This window comes from Typopeltis vanoorti, chromosome 24 (assembly GCF_054136105.1).
Source record: "Typopeltis vanoorti isolate ZY-2024b chromosome 24, IOZ_Tvanoo_1.0, whole genome shotgun sequence".
NCBI lineage: Eukaryota > Metazoa > Arthropoda > Arachnida > Uropygi > Thelyphonidae > Typopeltis > Typopeltis vanoorti.
The window spans coordinates 35,043,414-35,059,185 of record NC_143572.1 but is presented as its reverse complement, the minus strand read 5'-3'; the positions used below and the strand labels follow the sequence as shown (position 1 = coordinate 35,059,185).

The window sequence follows — 15,772 nt, the reverse complement described above, 5'->3', positions numbered from 1 at the left end:
CTCTAAAATTCGATTAGTGCGCCTATATACATCTTAAAAATAAATGTTAGATTTTAAAAATTTTCTATCTATACATTTTTTATGGCTAAAATTTTAAAACATCACTCACCAGAATGAAATAATTTAGTTACTGACTTGAAACATTTTACAAAGTTATTTTTAATGGCATACTACCATGTACTCTATGTTCCAAATTTTTACCGTCAAAATTTATGTCGTCTGCTAATTACATAGCATTTTCCTGTTCATATCTCGTACCTCCTTTGCAATTATTTTCTTTACATTTTTTTTTATTATTTTAAAGTATTTTCCCAACCTTTCATCATGAGTAAAAGAATTAGTGAGCAAAAAAGTGAAAGTGTGAAAATGATTCGAAGAGTAATCTCATTGGAAGAAAAACTTGAAATCATAAAGAAAGTGAACAAGGCGAGTTCCAGAGCAAAAATAAGACAAGAACACAAAAATGGGTGAATCAACTATAAGAGAAATTTTAAACAAAGCTGCTGAATACAAAGAGAAAAGTAAGGCTGATTCAAGTTCACCATGCATGCACTCGAAATCGAAGTATTATAATGATTGAATTAGACTTTTTTCTACATAGATTGAAGATTGTAACCAAAAATGAACTAAAGTAACCAAAGTTCCAGAGCAAAAATAAGACAAGAACACAAAAATGGGTGAATCAACTATAAGAGAAATTTTAAACAAAGCTGCTGAATACAAAGAGAAAAGTAAGGCTGATTCAAGTTCACCATGCATGCACTCGAAATCGAAGTATTATAATGATTGAATTAGACTTTTTTCTACATAGATTGAAGATTGTAACCAAAAATGGATCCTGCTAAGAACTGACTTTAGTCTTTAGCTCCTATCACCTGCTCTCCTATCAGCCTTAATCTATACTCTTAAACAGCAAACACATGTACCCCTAAGATAAAGCAGCAGGGAGCAAAGGCCTTTTCATTTTTCTATGAGTTTTGACTGGCATATAGGGTCAAGTTATAACAGAACAAAGGCTTATTTCACTAACATTAGTTAAAGATAATGATAAAATATTATAGAGTAGTAGAATTACATTTGTAGAATTTTCACTTATAGTAAATTATGATATTCTGGCTTTATCATCCTCTAAATGCAATAAGAACAGTGATTAACCAAAGCTAAATATACTGCTAAATAATGACTACAATGCCACATCTGAGAAACAGCAATCATAAAAAAGGAAGTAGCTATAGTATTCAACTAAACATGAAGTTTATTTGCAGAAAGTTGTTTCACTTGGTTACAAATTAAACTTGCTAAGAAATTATATTCTTGTTTAATCCTTTATCCAAGGGCAAAAGATTGTGCATGAAGCATCTTCACAACACAGAGAAACATATGACTTCTACATTAATTCAACCTTAGTATCTCTTCTGGATCTGGCTCCAACTGATAAGACCCCCCATAAAGGTCAACACCAGTTTGGATAGTGAATTTTTGAATAATGTATAGCATTTTACAAATTCCAAAGACTGCGTGCTTGGCAATATGGAATACAAAGGCAACTGATATGAAGTCAGCCTCCATAAACAAGTAGCCGTAGCCTAGTTGTAAAGATACTTTATGCACAAACCTTGTTTACTTACACTTGGATGAAGGATTAAACAAGAATAAAATTTCTTGGCAAGTTTAATTTAACCCTCTCATGCATGAATTTTTATATTCATTTATAAAAAATTATAATGATGATACAGTACCATTAATCTTGCAGTATTACCATGAATTCATTAATTTTGCTAAATTTGTGCCCTGTATATGTTAAAGATGTCATCATCTGAGGACATCATTTTTATGTGTCCTCATATGAGGCCCTTATGCATGAGAGGGTTAATGAAATGTATAAAATGGTAAGCAATTCTGTGTATAGATTTATATGGACAAATTTCAAGATACTGGAGAAGTTTTGAGTCATTAGAGAAAGCAGCTGACCTACAGAAAAAAAAAAAAAAAAAAAAAAAGGCCTGATGAAGATCTACACAGCTGAATAGGAAATGAATACCAGACATAGAAATGTTTCGAAAAAATCGGAAGAAAAGAGTAAAGCTAATAATAATTGTAAGTACCTGCTGGATTACTTCAAGCTATGAACTAGTCATTACATGTTACAACATGCTGCTCTGAAGTATACAAATTCGCATAGTGAGAAGACAGAAGAAAACAGAAAAGTCTTATTGACCATATTATTATTATCATTGCTGATTCAGGACAGAAGAATACACAGGTGATTTGAAAGTCAGAAACTTTTGAACAAGAAAAATATGGGTATCATAATGAAAAAAAAATATGCACAAACTGTTCCTTGCTCTTATACTTCATTTTGTGTGACCATAACTGTTTATTGCTATTCCTAAATATTTAATTCTACTAACTTGTTCAATTATTCTTCTCCCTTTAATTTCTAATGACATCTTATAGGTTCCTTGGCAACTATCATTGTTTTAGTATCTTCTGTTGATATCTTTATATTTTTCCTTTATGCTAGTAATATTATATCATCAGCATATCCAATTACTCTTAGTTTTTCATTTTTAAGTTGTATTCCACATTTTTCTATTTTATTATTATTATCCCGTGACACCTCCAAGGAGTCCGAAGACTTAGCGAGGGAGGACACCCACACCACAACTCTCCATCTCCACTACTACATCGAACCTCTAAAGTTCTGAAGAACCGATTTGTCTGTTTGCAAGATAAAAAACCTGAGTTTCCAGGAGAAAAAATCCTGCTATCTCCATATGAGTTTGGCTAACTCGCCTTCAATTTGGAAAATCCATATAAAGATTCCTCACATCATGACAAGAATCAAGCTTAGGCCTTTTCCAATCGAAGAGTGCAACACACCATTGCTCTTCTGATTGTGCTATGGAGGCGCTTTTAACATTTTCTTTACTTTGTTTCTTATTTCATCCATGACTAAATGAAGTGAGACTTATGAGTCACTTTGTCTAATTCCTGTTATTTTAATTCAGTTTATTCTTGCTCTGTATTTATTATAGACCTGTTATCTGATATATCTATTCTTAATTAGTTTTAAATTTGTTTTGGTATTTTTCTCATTTTTTTTAATGTGGTTATTATATCTTTCAGCTATATTCAATCAAACACTTTTGTTAAATCAATAAAGCACACGTAAAGAGGATTTTTTTTTTTTTTTTGTATTCACTTGATTTCTCTATTATTTGCTTTAATAGGCACAGGATGTTAAAGCATCTATTGTTGATCTCTTTTTCTTAAATCCTTATTGCTCATCTGATATTGAAAGTTTATTTTTCACTTGGTCAGACTATAATAAATTTAGTTTAATCCTTTATCCAAGTGTGTGCACACAAGGTTTGCACCTGAAAGTATCTTCAGGACTGGGGTAAAGTGGTACAACACCGGACAACTCCTTGCAAAGGTGGAGCAAGCTACTAACACTCCTATCTCAGTATCTCCCATAATGCAAAACACATCTCCCTGCAGATATGTATAATGTCATGCATTAAGGGAAGGACCACTACCCAGACTAGTTTCAACCTTTATTGAGGTCTCTTCAGTTGGAGCCAGGCCCAAGTGGAGATACCAGGCAGAAGCATTAGCAAGGTATCTCCACTTGGGCCTGGCTCCCACTGAAGAGACCTCAATAAAGGTTGAAACTAGTCTGGGTAGTGGTCTTTCCCTTAATTCATAACATTATACATATCCGCAAGGAGATGTGTTTTGCATTGTGGGAGATACTGAGATAGGAGTGTTAGTAGCTTGCTCCACCTTTGCAAGAAGTTGCCCAGTGTTGTACCACTTTACCCCAGTCCTGAAGATACTTTCAGGCGCAAACCTTGTTTGCACACACTTAGATAAAGGATTAAACTAAATTTATTATAGTCTGACCAAGTAAAAAATAAACTTTCAACATCTTTCTCTAAATCCACAGTAATTTAATAAAAAGGTGGCACACCGTTTGGCAGCTCCTATAGGAGGAGATGACCTTGCTAATGCTTCTGCTTGGCATCTCCACTTGGGCCTGGCTCCCACTGAAGAGACCCCAATAAAGGTTGAAACTAGTCTGGGTAGTGGTCCTTCCCTTAATGCATAATACTGAGATAGGAGTGTTAGTAGCTTGCTCCACCTTTAAAAGGAGTTGCCTGGTGTTGTACCACTTTACCCCAGTCCTGAAGATACTTTCAGGTGCAAACCTTGTTTGCACACACTTGGATAAAGGATTAAACTAAATTTATTATTGCTCATCTAATAATTCAGTAAAATTATTTATTCCTCTGCAGTTCTCTGGATTTGTACTGCCTTCTTTATTAAAGACTGGTATTGTTAAGCTCTTTACCAGTCATTTGGTATTTTTCTTTCTTTAAATACTGTATTTAAAATATGACATAGTTCTTTTGCTAACTCTTTCCTTCCATATTTTAACAGTTCATTCTGTATCTTATCTATTCCAGCTAATTCTGATTTAAATTCTTTAAGAGTTTGTTCAATATGTTATTTCAAATTCCATTCATCCAACTAAATATTTCATAGCTTCCTACTTTCATTTAGTTCTTTCTTCTGAGTTTTTATTATTCTTCAGATTTTTCTTTGAGTGTCATAAAAATCATGTTCTAATTCTTTGGCATAGTTATTCCAATATTCCTGGTTGGTTTTCCTTATCTACTTACTTTATTTCATATAAGTTTATATTCAGCATAAAATGAGGGATTTCATTTGTTTTGTAGATATCTGTGAAATATAATTTTCTTTCCTTTTACTAAACTTTTTACCTCTTCTTTAAACCAACTGTGTCCATCTTTGATTAGTTTTCGTGCTAATTCTCATAATGTTTCTTTTGTTGCTTCATGTACAATGTCTTTAAATGCTGTCAATTTTTCTTCTATTGGTTGGTTGTTTTTGTCTTATAATGTTTCCAATTTATCTAACAATATTTTCTGGTACAGGTATCTTATATTTTCATCCTAGAGTAATTCTGGAGTGATACCAAGAGATGTTCCAGCAAAATCAGTGGCCTCAGATCAGTGTCACCACCTACATTCTCGCTTAAAAAAATATTTTTTGTGAACACCAAAATTTTGCTAGCCTGTTATCTGGTTCACAATTTTTTTTCCTTTTGCTAGCTCAATTCATGTCTCACTTTCCCAGGAGGTTGGCCAAATGTTTTTTAGATTGCCTAATTACTATGCTCTTTTATATATTATAGTACATCAATTTGAAACTTGTAGCATATAAAATCCACTTCTATTTCTAAATATTTTGTTTGGAGAACAAATTTATATAGTCAAACAAATCATTATTCGTGTTATTGCACAACTAGTATACACAACAACAAAGTTTTGATCCTCTCCCTCCAAGGATGAGTCATGTGATAACCAATTATTCTTCTGATGTGGAAAATAGCATAAAGGGTAGGCTGTGTGTGTGTGTGTGTGTGGTGTAGCAAGCTCTCTCCAAAAATGTGTCCTTAGACTCCTCAGAGGTGTAACATAATAATAATCTTGGTTACTTAAAAAAAAAAAAAAAAAAATCAACTAACGCTTTTTTATTCCCATATAGAAAGTAGGCGATGCCGTTTAGCCCTATCTAACCTTTTGTTTTGATATTTATTTCAGTTCCTCATTCTTCATGCTTGAACAAATCCTCCTGATTAGAGCAGTTCTTGTTTTTTGATCTTCATAATATCAATAATATACTTTGTATTTCTTTGCTACTTCCACTTATTCTTCATTAATGCCTCTAATGTCGATGGCATTGAGATTTGTTTAGGTTGATGTTCTAATATCTGACTTTTCAGTGTTCATCTTCATTCCTTGATAGAAACATTGAGGAAATCTTGTATATGTGGGCAGTGCTCCAGCTGATATAATACTGTATCTGATTATGTTATACTACCTTAATATGGTACAACATAATCTACATGTACCACCTTAATGTGATACAGTACTACTCTGACTTATGATGCTTTGCTTTACAGTGATCCACTCTCATGATGCCTATGCCCATTTATGGGATGCTTCATTCACTCATGCGATACTTTTCAATTAGACCGTTGCTCATTTATATGATGCTGAATTTGTTCATATGACGGTTTTATTGACATGACACTCCCATGATCAACCGATACACAATATTCATGAACTGTTTGTTTATGACATTATTGCTCACCACATCTTTCTGTGTTTTGGTGTGAATTATGAACTGTTTATAACTATCATTTTATTTTATTATTGTTAATAATGGCATATAAAATTCAAAGTAAGGTGCTGTTTCTTCCACTGAAAAGATGTATAAACCTGTTGCATCACATAGTAAAATATTAAATTTAGTGATATGGTGTATTGAACTGAGATAGGCTGCAAGCTAAACTTACCTCACCCCTATTGTAACAATTGTTTAAAACAAAGATCAAGTGAAAAGTGCTGCATGTTAATATTACAGTTATCTGTAAATGTGACAAGCTCTGCTGAAATGCAAATCTTTTAATGGTATAGACTGATGACCAAACTGGTCAGCCTGTTTCCTAAGCCAAGCTATTTAGAATAACTTTTAAATTTGTGAAAGTTTTTTGCATTTATTCAAAATTTTTTGTTTGTGTAACTGACATAAATTAATGCTTTATTCATGTAAATTATGCACATATATGACTGCTTAAAAATATTATTAAACCATTACATTACATGCATCTACAAGTGAACAAGCAAACAAAAAAAGTAGTGATTCACTATATGACTGTGGTTTGCCTGTATATGTAGTTTCACCCACTATAATACAGTTTGGTCAGCTAAGTTCCAAGTTACATCTGTCCTCATTTATTTAGCATCTCAATAGATATACACCTAGTAACAGGCCTCATCATGAGGAGGTGATGAACACTGAGTCAGAAGTCCCAGCTGATTCTCTGCATTCCTTATTAGCTATCTGTCGGTCTTGTCCCAAGTTATCTTGCTTTCACTTTTAAATTACTATTTTTAAAATTTTATCTTATTCTCTTTCACTTAAAATATGATAGTTGTCCATTCATACAACTCTTTCATTTATGGATGTGAATGCATTGTGCATATACTCGCAGGCATTTAAAAGTACTGTCTGAATAGATATCAACAGTTGTATCTATGTGATTAACTCATGCACAGTCAGTCTTAATCTTTTGAGCACATTACTTTCTTTCACAGAGCCCACTATTCTTTCATAATTTTTACAAACTGTGCCAAGCAAAAATGACTGAAACCAGTATATATTTCTTTATTAGAAATATATTACCATGATGGCTAGGGAACAGAAGCAATAAAATTTCCCAAGTCACCATGGTAAGTCACTGCTTCTTGATTTTTTTTATATGACCTATACTCATACAAGTTTGTAACCTAAAGTACATTAGTACCATGAGTGGGCAAAGGATTTTTTTTTCTATATTTATTACTTTTTGTATTTTTTCATATTTTTATTCATTTCTTACCTGGTCTGTAAACTCTGCTCTAGGGACCACTTTTTCAAGCCATTTCAAGCTTTCACTAAGCTTGCTGCTTACTGAAGATCTGAAGTGGCTTGAAAAAATTCCATATTTGGTCACTAGAGAAGACTTATGGATTATGTAATATATATATATATATATATATATATATATATATATATATAGGGTTAAAACTATTCAGGAGGAAGATGCATAAAAAATATGCATAAGCAAAAAAAGAAAGCAAAATCTCCGTCAGGGATGCAAACAAAATGTTCACAAAACATTTGTTTGCATCTTCTAAGTTATATTACTGCGCCATTTAAGGTAAAACCTACGATGTATCAGTTTCAAAACAAATAAAAGTCAAAATTTGAGTAATTAGCGATACCTGAACTGAGATCCAAGTAATAAATCCAAGAACTTTTATAAGGGCTTTTAAAAAGTTAAGTGGTCTCACAAGGAGGAAGCAGAATTTTACATCCACAAAACAGGAAAAAGCAATCAGAAAGATCTTCAGATGATTAAATGGCCTTCCATGATGAATTCTAGGCAGAATCGTAACTAGGGTATCTGCTGCCCATAAGCAAGCACTATTTTGTTGCTCCGAAATTTAAGAAAATGTGTAAAATTACATGTGTAAAACAAGAATGGCGTTTTTATAGTTGAGATACAAATGTGCCAGTTTATGTTGCGTTCCAACTTTCCCCTCCTAGGCATTGACGTAATTGTTTAGTGGGTTACGATGGCCCTGATCCTAGGACTTCATGAAGTTGTCTAGTAATAATAAAATAAAATTACCTTTTGTACATTTAAAAATTGCTATTTATGTTCAAAGAACAATCGGTAAACAACATATCATCCCTCAATTTATCCGGAAATATATTTTCGAATAATCATTCAACAACCTATAAACTACTGCAGCAGTGCAGTTAAATTATCACCTAATAAATAAAAGTATGAATTTACACGTTTGAATTGTATACTTACCAATACAAAAACTTAAGGGTAGGTCCAGCAAAGGTATGTTTAAATTTAGTTTTTGGAATCTCCTTTGTGTGTACAGCTTCACTATCTGAACTCTGAAAGAATTCCTTCGCTGTTAGCACCAAAAATAATAAAAACAAACCACAATACACATACTTCGCCGTGTCAGCCATGACACTCACTTATGTTTCAGACACCGTCCAAAATAACTCGATGTAATATTATTCATTCATTGAAAAAAAAAAAAATAATAATAATAATAATAGGTAGAAAAAATCTCTGAACGGATTTTTTTTAACCAGCTTGGTAAAAATAATGCGAGTAACCTAAAGAAATTATTTAACTTTTAAAATATATATTAAAGAGAAAACATATAACAATATAAATCAGAAAAGATACAAATAAGAAGTTAGAGAGAAAGGATATACGAGGGTGGTCTGAAAAATTCTCGGCCGCAAATATAGACGGCAACACTATCGGCAAGATTTTTTTCAAAGTTGCTACATCTGCCATAAGCATCAATGTGAAATTACAAGTCATTCCATCAAGTAGTTTTTTTTATACAGCTGTCTGAAGCAAGAGTGTTGCCTGTATCCCTTGAAATGGATAAAATTGAGTATTGTGTGGTTATAAAATTCTTTGTAAAAGAAGGTTTAAAGCCAAAAGAAATTCATTCGAAGTGCATAAAAGTTTATGGGCTCTCTTCTCCTTCGTTTTCGACAATTAAGAAATGGGCTGCAGAGTTTAAACGTGGCCGTACCAGCCTGGAAGATGATCCACGTGAAGGACGTCCAAAAAGTGTAACAACACCAGAATTCATTGATCAAATACACGATATGATATTAGATGCAGGGCCGACCATCTCGGGGGTGCGGTGGATGCAATGCACCCGGCCCACGATCGAGTGGGCACAGTCGGTACACATTTGCGGAAACGTATTATATTTCGAATGTTTTTTTTTCTGTCAAAATCACTTGCAGGTAAGAGGTTTTACAATACGTTTATTTAATCCTTTAATTTTTACCTTTGAAAAATATTTTAGGGCCCCAAAAGGTTTCTTGCACCTGGGTCACTTTATAGAGAAGGTCGGCCCTGATTGGATGACCAGCGAGTCAAAGTGCGTGAAATTGTTGAGACTATAGGCATTTCAAAAGACAGTGTAGGATATATTTTGATTGAAGAATTGCAATTCAAAAAGATTTGAGCAAGATGAGTGCCGAACTTGCTCATAGCAGTTCAAAAACGCACTCGCATGAAAATCTCTGAACAGTGCTTGGAGCATTTTACCAAGAATAAAACTGATTTTGTGCGTCGATTTATTACTATGAATGAGACTTGGACCATTACACATCAGAATCCAAACAGCAGTCAAAACAGTGGACAAGCTGGTTGTTCAGCCCAAAGAAAACAAAGTCGGTTCCATCAGCAGTACGGTCATGGCATCGGTGTTTTTGGATGCTAAAGGCATTTTGTTTATTAATTATCGTGAAAAGGGTAAAACAATAACTGGGGAATATTATTCCAATCTTTTAACCAGACTAAACGAAAAAAGTCATGAAAAAAGATTCAGTTTGCAGAAGAAAAAAATTATCTTTCATCAGGTGCACCTGCCCACAAAAGTGTTTTGGTAATAGGAAAATAAAGGGATCTGCATTATGAATTGTTGGAACATCCACCCTATTCACCAGATATGGTCCCGCTGACTTCTATCTCTTCCCAGAACTAAAAACTTCTTCACTGGTAAGTGTTATCTTCGAATCAAGAGGTGAGTGCAGCTGTAGAGGGATATCTTGCAGATCTTAATGAGAACCATTACAGGGATGGGATAATGGTACTGGAGAATCTCTGGAATAAATGTATTAGACTTAAGGGAGATTATATTGAAAAACAAAAAATAATTTTGAAATTATAAATTCGTTTTTTCATTGTTAGGCCGAGAACTTTTCAGACCATCCTCGTACTTTTGAGTGTGTGGCAAAAGATATAATACATTTCTGGGTTGTTCTTTAGCAGCATCAGAAACACATTATCTTCTTCAATATTGTGTTTCTCCAATAGATGATGTTACTAGCTTGGCTCCACTCTTATGATAATGGGTCAGAGCTGCATGTGTTCTGTTATAATGGAATCAGAACAAGTAACAGTCCACGTTTATCATTATTTATGCTCTCAGAGTGACAGATAGGTATGAATTGGTTTGTTTAGATTTACGCCCGAAGAAACTCAGGCTATGAGGCCAGTTTATTATGTATGTTAATCACATGTGTTCTAATGGCCGGTTTGATCTTTGTAGGATGAAGAACCTCGAGTGTCCAGGAGAAAAAACCTTGCCACTTCAGTAAGAGATGACAGCGGCAGATAGATGCTGGTTAATTCTTCAGTGCTTTGACTGAAAGCTATAGGTGATTGCCCTCAGTAGCAATGAAGAGGAAGTTACAATTCCATGTCCTCTTTAGACAGTCTATAGCAGTGGTGTTCAACCTTTTTTACTACGCGAGCTACTTTTCTATAAAAAGTTATTCGGCGATCAACTCTCTTATATAGATCACATTCCCCCAACCTGATATCTGATTACGCACAAATAAATAACTAAAAAAAATACCCAACTAAAAACTTTATTTGTGTATTTAAAAATTTATTTATCACTTAATTATTCTAATACAACAACAATATATATATATAGAAATAAAATATTTATTTCACTATTCTGGAAAACCAAAGTTATAAAAAAACAGTAGATTGATTACAAACTCACAAGTTACAAGAAATGCTGGTTGATTAAAAAAAAAAAGTTAATGTGAAATTTGGCATTGTTTGGACCTCGCAATATTTTCATAGTCAAGTTGATATGAAGAAGTGGCCAATCGCAGACAATCATCCAAATGATCATTTGTAATTTGGTTTCTTAATTGATTTTTTATAACAGCCATCTTTGAAAAAGGGGATTTTGACAAGTATATCGATCCGAAACACAACAGAATTTTTCGCGCAATATCAGTTAATATTGGGAATTTTTCATGTGCATACTTCCAAATAACTTCATGTTTATTGATTTTAAATGTAAATTATTCTGAATGTTTATTATCTAAAGTTCTACTTCAGCTTGGTTTATATCAAACAGCCCACTAATTTTATTTGAAATTTCTGTGATGTTCAAGTTTTCTTGAAATGGATTATTGATAAAAGATACAGTCATTTCTGTTTTATTAAAATCTTTAAATCTTGAATTTATTTTTTCCTCAACCAATTCTATTTCACGAATAAATTCTTTTAAATCATAGCGAAGCATTTCTTGATTTTGTTCAAAAAATTTTAATAAATATGGGAAATGTCTAAATTCGCGTTCATTTATATTTTTCTTTAATAAAAGTAAGTATTTTTGGAAAGTTTTTATTGAACTTAACATGTTAATTAAATTTTTATCTCTACCTTGTAACCTAAATTTAAATTGCTTAATGTCGTACAGAAATCTACTTAAAATGAAAAGTGTAACAATCATCTTTTATCACTCAATTGTGGATAAATATCTCCTTTTTCATCAAGAAAAATTTTATATCGTTAAGTAATACAAGAAATCTTTTTAAAATTTGACTTCTGCTGAGCCGGCGAACATTATTGTACAACAATAATGTTACTTATCATCATCTAGCTATAATTTAAATAACCTCGGTTGCAGGGCTTTTCTTCAAAAAGAATTTACAATTTTAAATGTCATATCCAAAACATATTTTATGTTTAATCTTTTACTACACAGTACTTGTTGGTGAATACTACAGTGCTACGTAAAAAAAATGGATATTTGTCATTGTTTTTAAATAATGAAATGAAGCCTGATTTATTACCTATCATTGCAGGAGCACCATCAGTAGTAATAGACACAAGTTTTAAAAGCGGAAGTTTATGTTGTTTCACAAAATCATCAAATGCTGAAAAAATGTCTTCTCCCCTAGTCCTTCCAAGTAATGGTATAATTTTCAATACTTCTTTACTTGAATAATCTTTAAATACCATGCGAATAAACACCATTAACTGAGCAATATCAGTGAAGTTGTTTGATTCATCAAATTGTAATGAAAACCCAACACACTGGTGAATGTCTGACATTAACCTGGCCTGGAAACTTTTCTCCGGCAATTAGAACTCTTCCTTTCGACAATTTGAAACTTTGTCTGCGGCCTAGAAGTAGTCTCTCTCTAGCGACGTCTCGAACCGAGAAGCTACTTTCTGGAAGCAGGTAACTCCTCTCTCAAGCAACGTGGATCCAGTCAGTCTCTCTCTCTGACGGCGACTCTCGACCGGGCGGCTTCCTCTCTGACAGCAATTCTGGAACCGGGACCCTTTCTGCTTGCTTCAGTCCCTTTTTATTAGGCCTCCTCTAAGACCTCGCATAAATTTGGCAACCCCCAAAGAATCGGTATGAATCTTTCATCTTAAGTTTTAAGTTCGGCACGCCTTTGCTTCTCCTCCGTTTTCTTTTGATTGTAAGTTGCCAGCCATCGGAAAGTTGTATGAACTCTTTCCGACTGCCTTCGGAGATGTTTACATTCATGTAAATCTAAACATCTAAGTGTAAACACGCGTTTGCTTCTCCTCCGTTTTCTTTTGATTGTAAGTTGCCAGCCATCGGAAAGTTGTTTGAACTCTTTCCGACTGACCTCGGAGATGTTTACATTTAGAGCCTGCAATCCTTTCTCATACATACAAGTTTCAATAACAATCTTTCTAATGCCACCATGTACAGCTTCAGCGACAAAAACATTGCCTTTCTTTTTAACACTACAACATATTATTATTGAAGCAGCATATACAGTTAGCTTCAAAAGAGTCATTTACAAAAACATCTAATACAAACTATACCGAGACAAACAACGTTATTTTTTTACAATATTCTCATGGGACTTAATGTAAATAAAACATCGATGTAATGTGCTATGGAATATTTAATATTTAAGCTACAATTGAGTTTTTACACTTAGCTTATAATCGTATTCACTCAGCTCGCTGTTTGACTTCCACTGATCCAAATTAATTCCTTTACCCGAATTTATAAGAAAATTACTGATTTTACAATTTTAACGAAAAATAAATAAACAATAGCAATACACTTAAGACTCCGAAAACTTCCAGGTCAGGCACATTCCACTAGATTGGATGTTAGAGTAATTCCTAGTGGATTCACAGAAGAAACATCAACTCGGCTGGATGATTTTTTGGAGACCAATAAGGAAATCTCAACAGAAATGCTTTGGGAAGGATTCAAGGTGATAATACAGGATACAACGAAGAAATATCTCAGCCCAATAAGAAAACCAAGAAACCCATGGATATCAGATTCAACATGGGAACTAATCAAAAGAAGGCGGTTGGAAAAACAAAGAGACACAGGTACCGAAGAATACAAGAGATTACGTAGAGAAATCAGAAGAGCCATCAATCAGGATAAGGAAAAGTTCTATACTAATAAATGTGAAGAAATAGAGTTCCAGATGAGAAGGCATAATTATAAAATGATGTTTTATTTAGTTGGTGACTTAAAGCATAAGTTCAAGCCTAAATTGAATGTTATCAAAGACAGGAATGGATCATTTCTAGTAGAAGAGTTGGAAATCAAAACCAAATGGAAAGAATACTGTGAGAAACTGTACAGAAGAGTGGATAAAGAAAATGTGGAGTCATCCTACCAAGAAAATTTTGATTTGGAACCTCCGCCACTTAGGCATGAAGTTGAAAGAGCACTTAAGCAGCTCAACAGCAATAAGGGCCCAGGTGCAGATGAAATCTCAGCAGAGTTAATTAAGGGCACAAGGGATGGAGGGATAAGAGTGTTTCATAGATTGATTACAAGGATATGGGAGACAGGATCATGGCCTAGAGACTGGAAGAAGTCAGTTTTCATACCACTACACAAGAAAGGTGATAAGAAGGCATGCAAGAATTATAGAACTATGTTCGATATCTCATGCAAGCAAAATTTTATTAAAGATCATGCTAAATAGGATTGAGGCCAAAGTTGAGGCAGAGATGCCCGTGTAACAAGCAGGTTTTAGGAAAGGTAGGGGCACCAGAGATCAGATCCTTTGCCTTAGACAGATCATAGAAAAATATAAAGAATTCAGACTCCCTCTGGTAATGTGTTTCTTAGACTACTCTCTAAAGCTTTTGACTGTGTTGAGCATGCGAAACTGTGGGAAGTAATGAAAAGAATGGGTTTTCCTCAACACACTATCAAGTTGATAGCCAACTTGTATAAGGAGCAAGAAGCCACAGTAAGAACAGGTGTTGGATTGACTGACTGGCTTCAAGTTGGAAAAGGAGTTAGACAAGGATGTTTACTTTCTCCTCACTTCTTTAGTATATATGCAGAGGACATCATGCATGAAGCATTGGATGAGCTCAGGACATTAATTACGATAGGAGGTAGATTGATCAGTAATCTGAGGTACGCTGATGATGCAGTACTCCTTTGTAATGACATGGAAGAACTAGGACTAATTCTTGACAAAGTTAACAAGATCAGTAATAACAGAGGACATCAACTAAATTCTAGCAAGACATGGTTCTCAAAGGAAAAACAAACAGAGAAGCTCTTGAGAAACAAATGTATCTTAATGGAGAAAGAATTGAGGAAGTCAGCAAGTTTGAGTACCTGGGATTCAGTATTAATGTGAAGAATTGCTGTTAAGAAGATGTCAGAAAAAGATTAGGAATGGCTAAAACAACAGTCAGAGACCTGTATAAAATCTGGAAGGATGGATCTATCTCCATTAGAACAAAGTTGAGGATTTTAGATGCAGTTGTTTTTCCAACAGCGACTTATGGATGGGAGACTTGGAACCTAAAGAAGTCAGATAAGAAACGGATATCTGCTTTTGAGATGTGGTTTTACAGAAGGCTGTTGAGGATATCATACATTGAAAGGTGTACAAATGAATGGGTGTTAGAAAAGATTAGTAGAACTTTAAGGCTCCTTAATGATATTGACAGAAGAAAGTTAAAATATTTTGGACACATAGAAAGGATGGAAGGAGGATTTCTCAGAACAGTAATAGAGGGTCAAGTTCCTGGGAAAAGAGGCAGGGGTAGACCATCAATGAGATGGATGGATTTCGCGTGTGGAGTGACTGATCTTCAGAGAGTTGAGGCTGCTAGAATGGCAAACAACAGGACTACATGGCGAGGCCCAGTGTGGAACATCATCGAGCATCGGAGTGACCATACCCCGCGTGTAGATGCCCAGTGAACACAAACAGACATACACTTAAAGCGAATTAAAAATAATACAAAATAATGATAAATAAAGTATTATGCTTTCAG

At 34.0% G+C, this 15,772-nt stretch overlaps 1 protein-coding gene across 1 annotated transcript in view; it reads right to left on the bottom strand.

Annotated features, from left to right (window-relative positions):
- Nucleotides 1-8,650, bottom strand: part of SelT (selenoprotein T) — a 56,135-nt gene extending 47,485 nt beyond the window's left edge. The window contains exon 1 of the mRNA XM_090413781.1: nucleotides 8,462-8,650. The gene's annotated coding sequence lies outside the window, so the exon portion shown is untranslated. The remainder of the gene's footprint in view (nucleotides 1-8,461) is intronic.
- Between the last annotated feature and the right edge of the window lie 7,122 nt (nucleotides 8,651-15,772).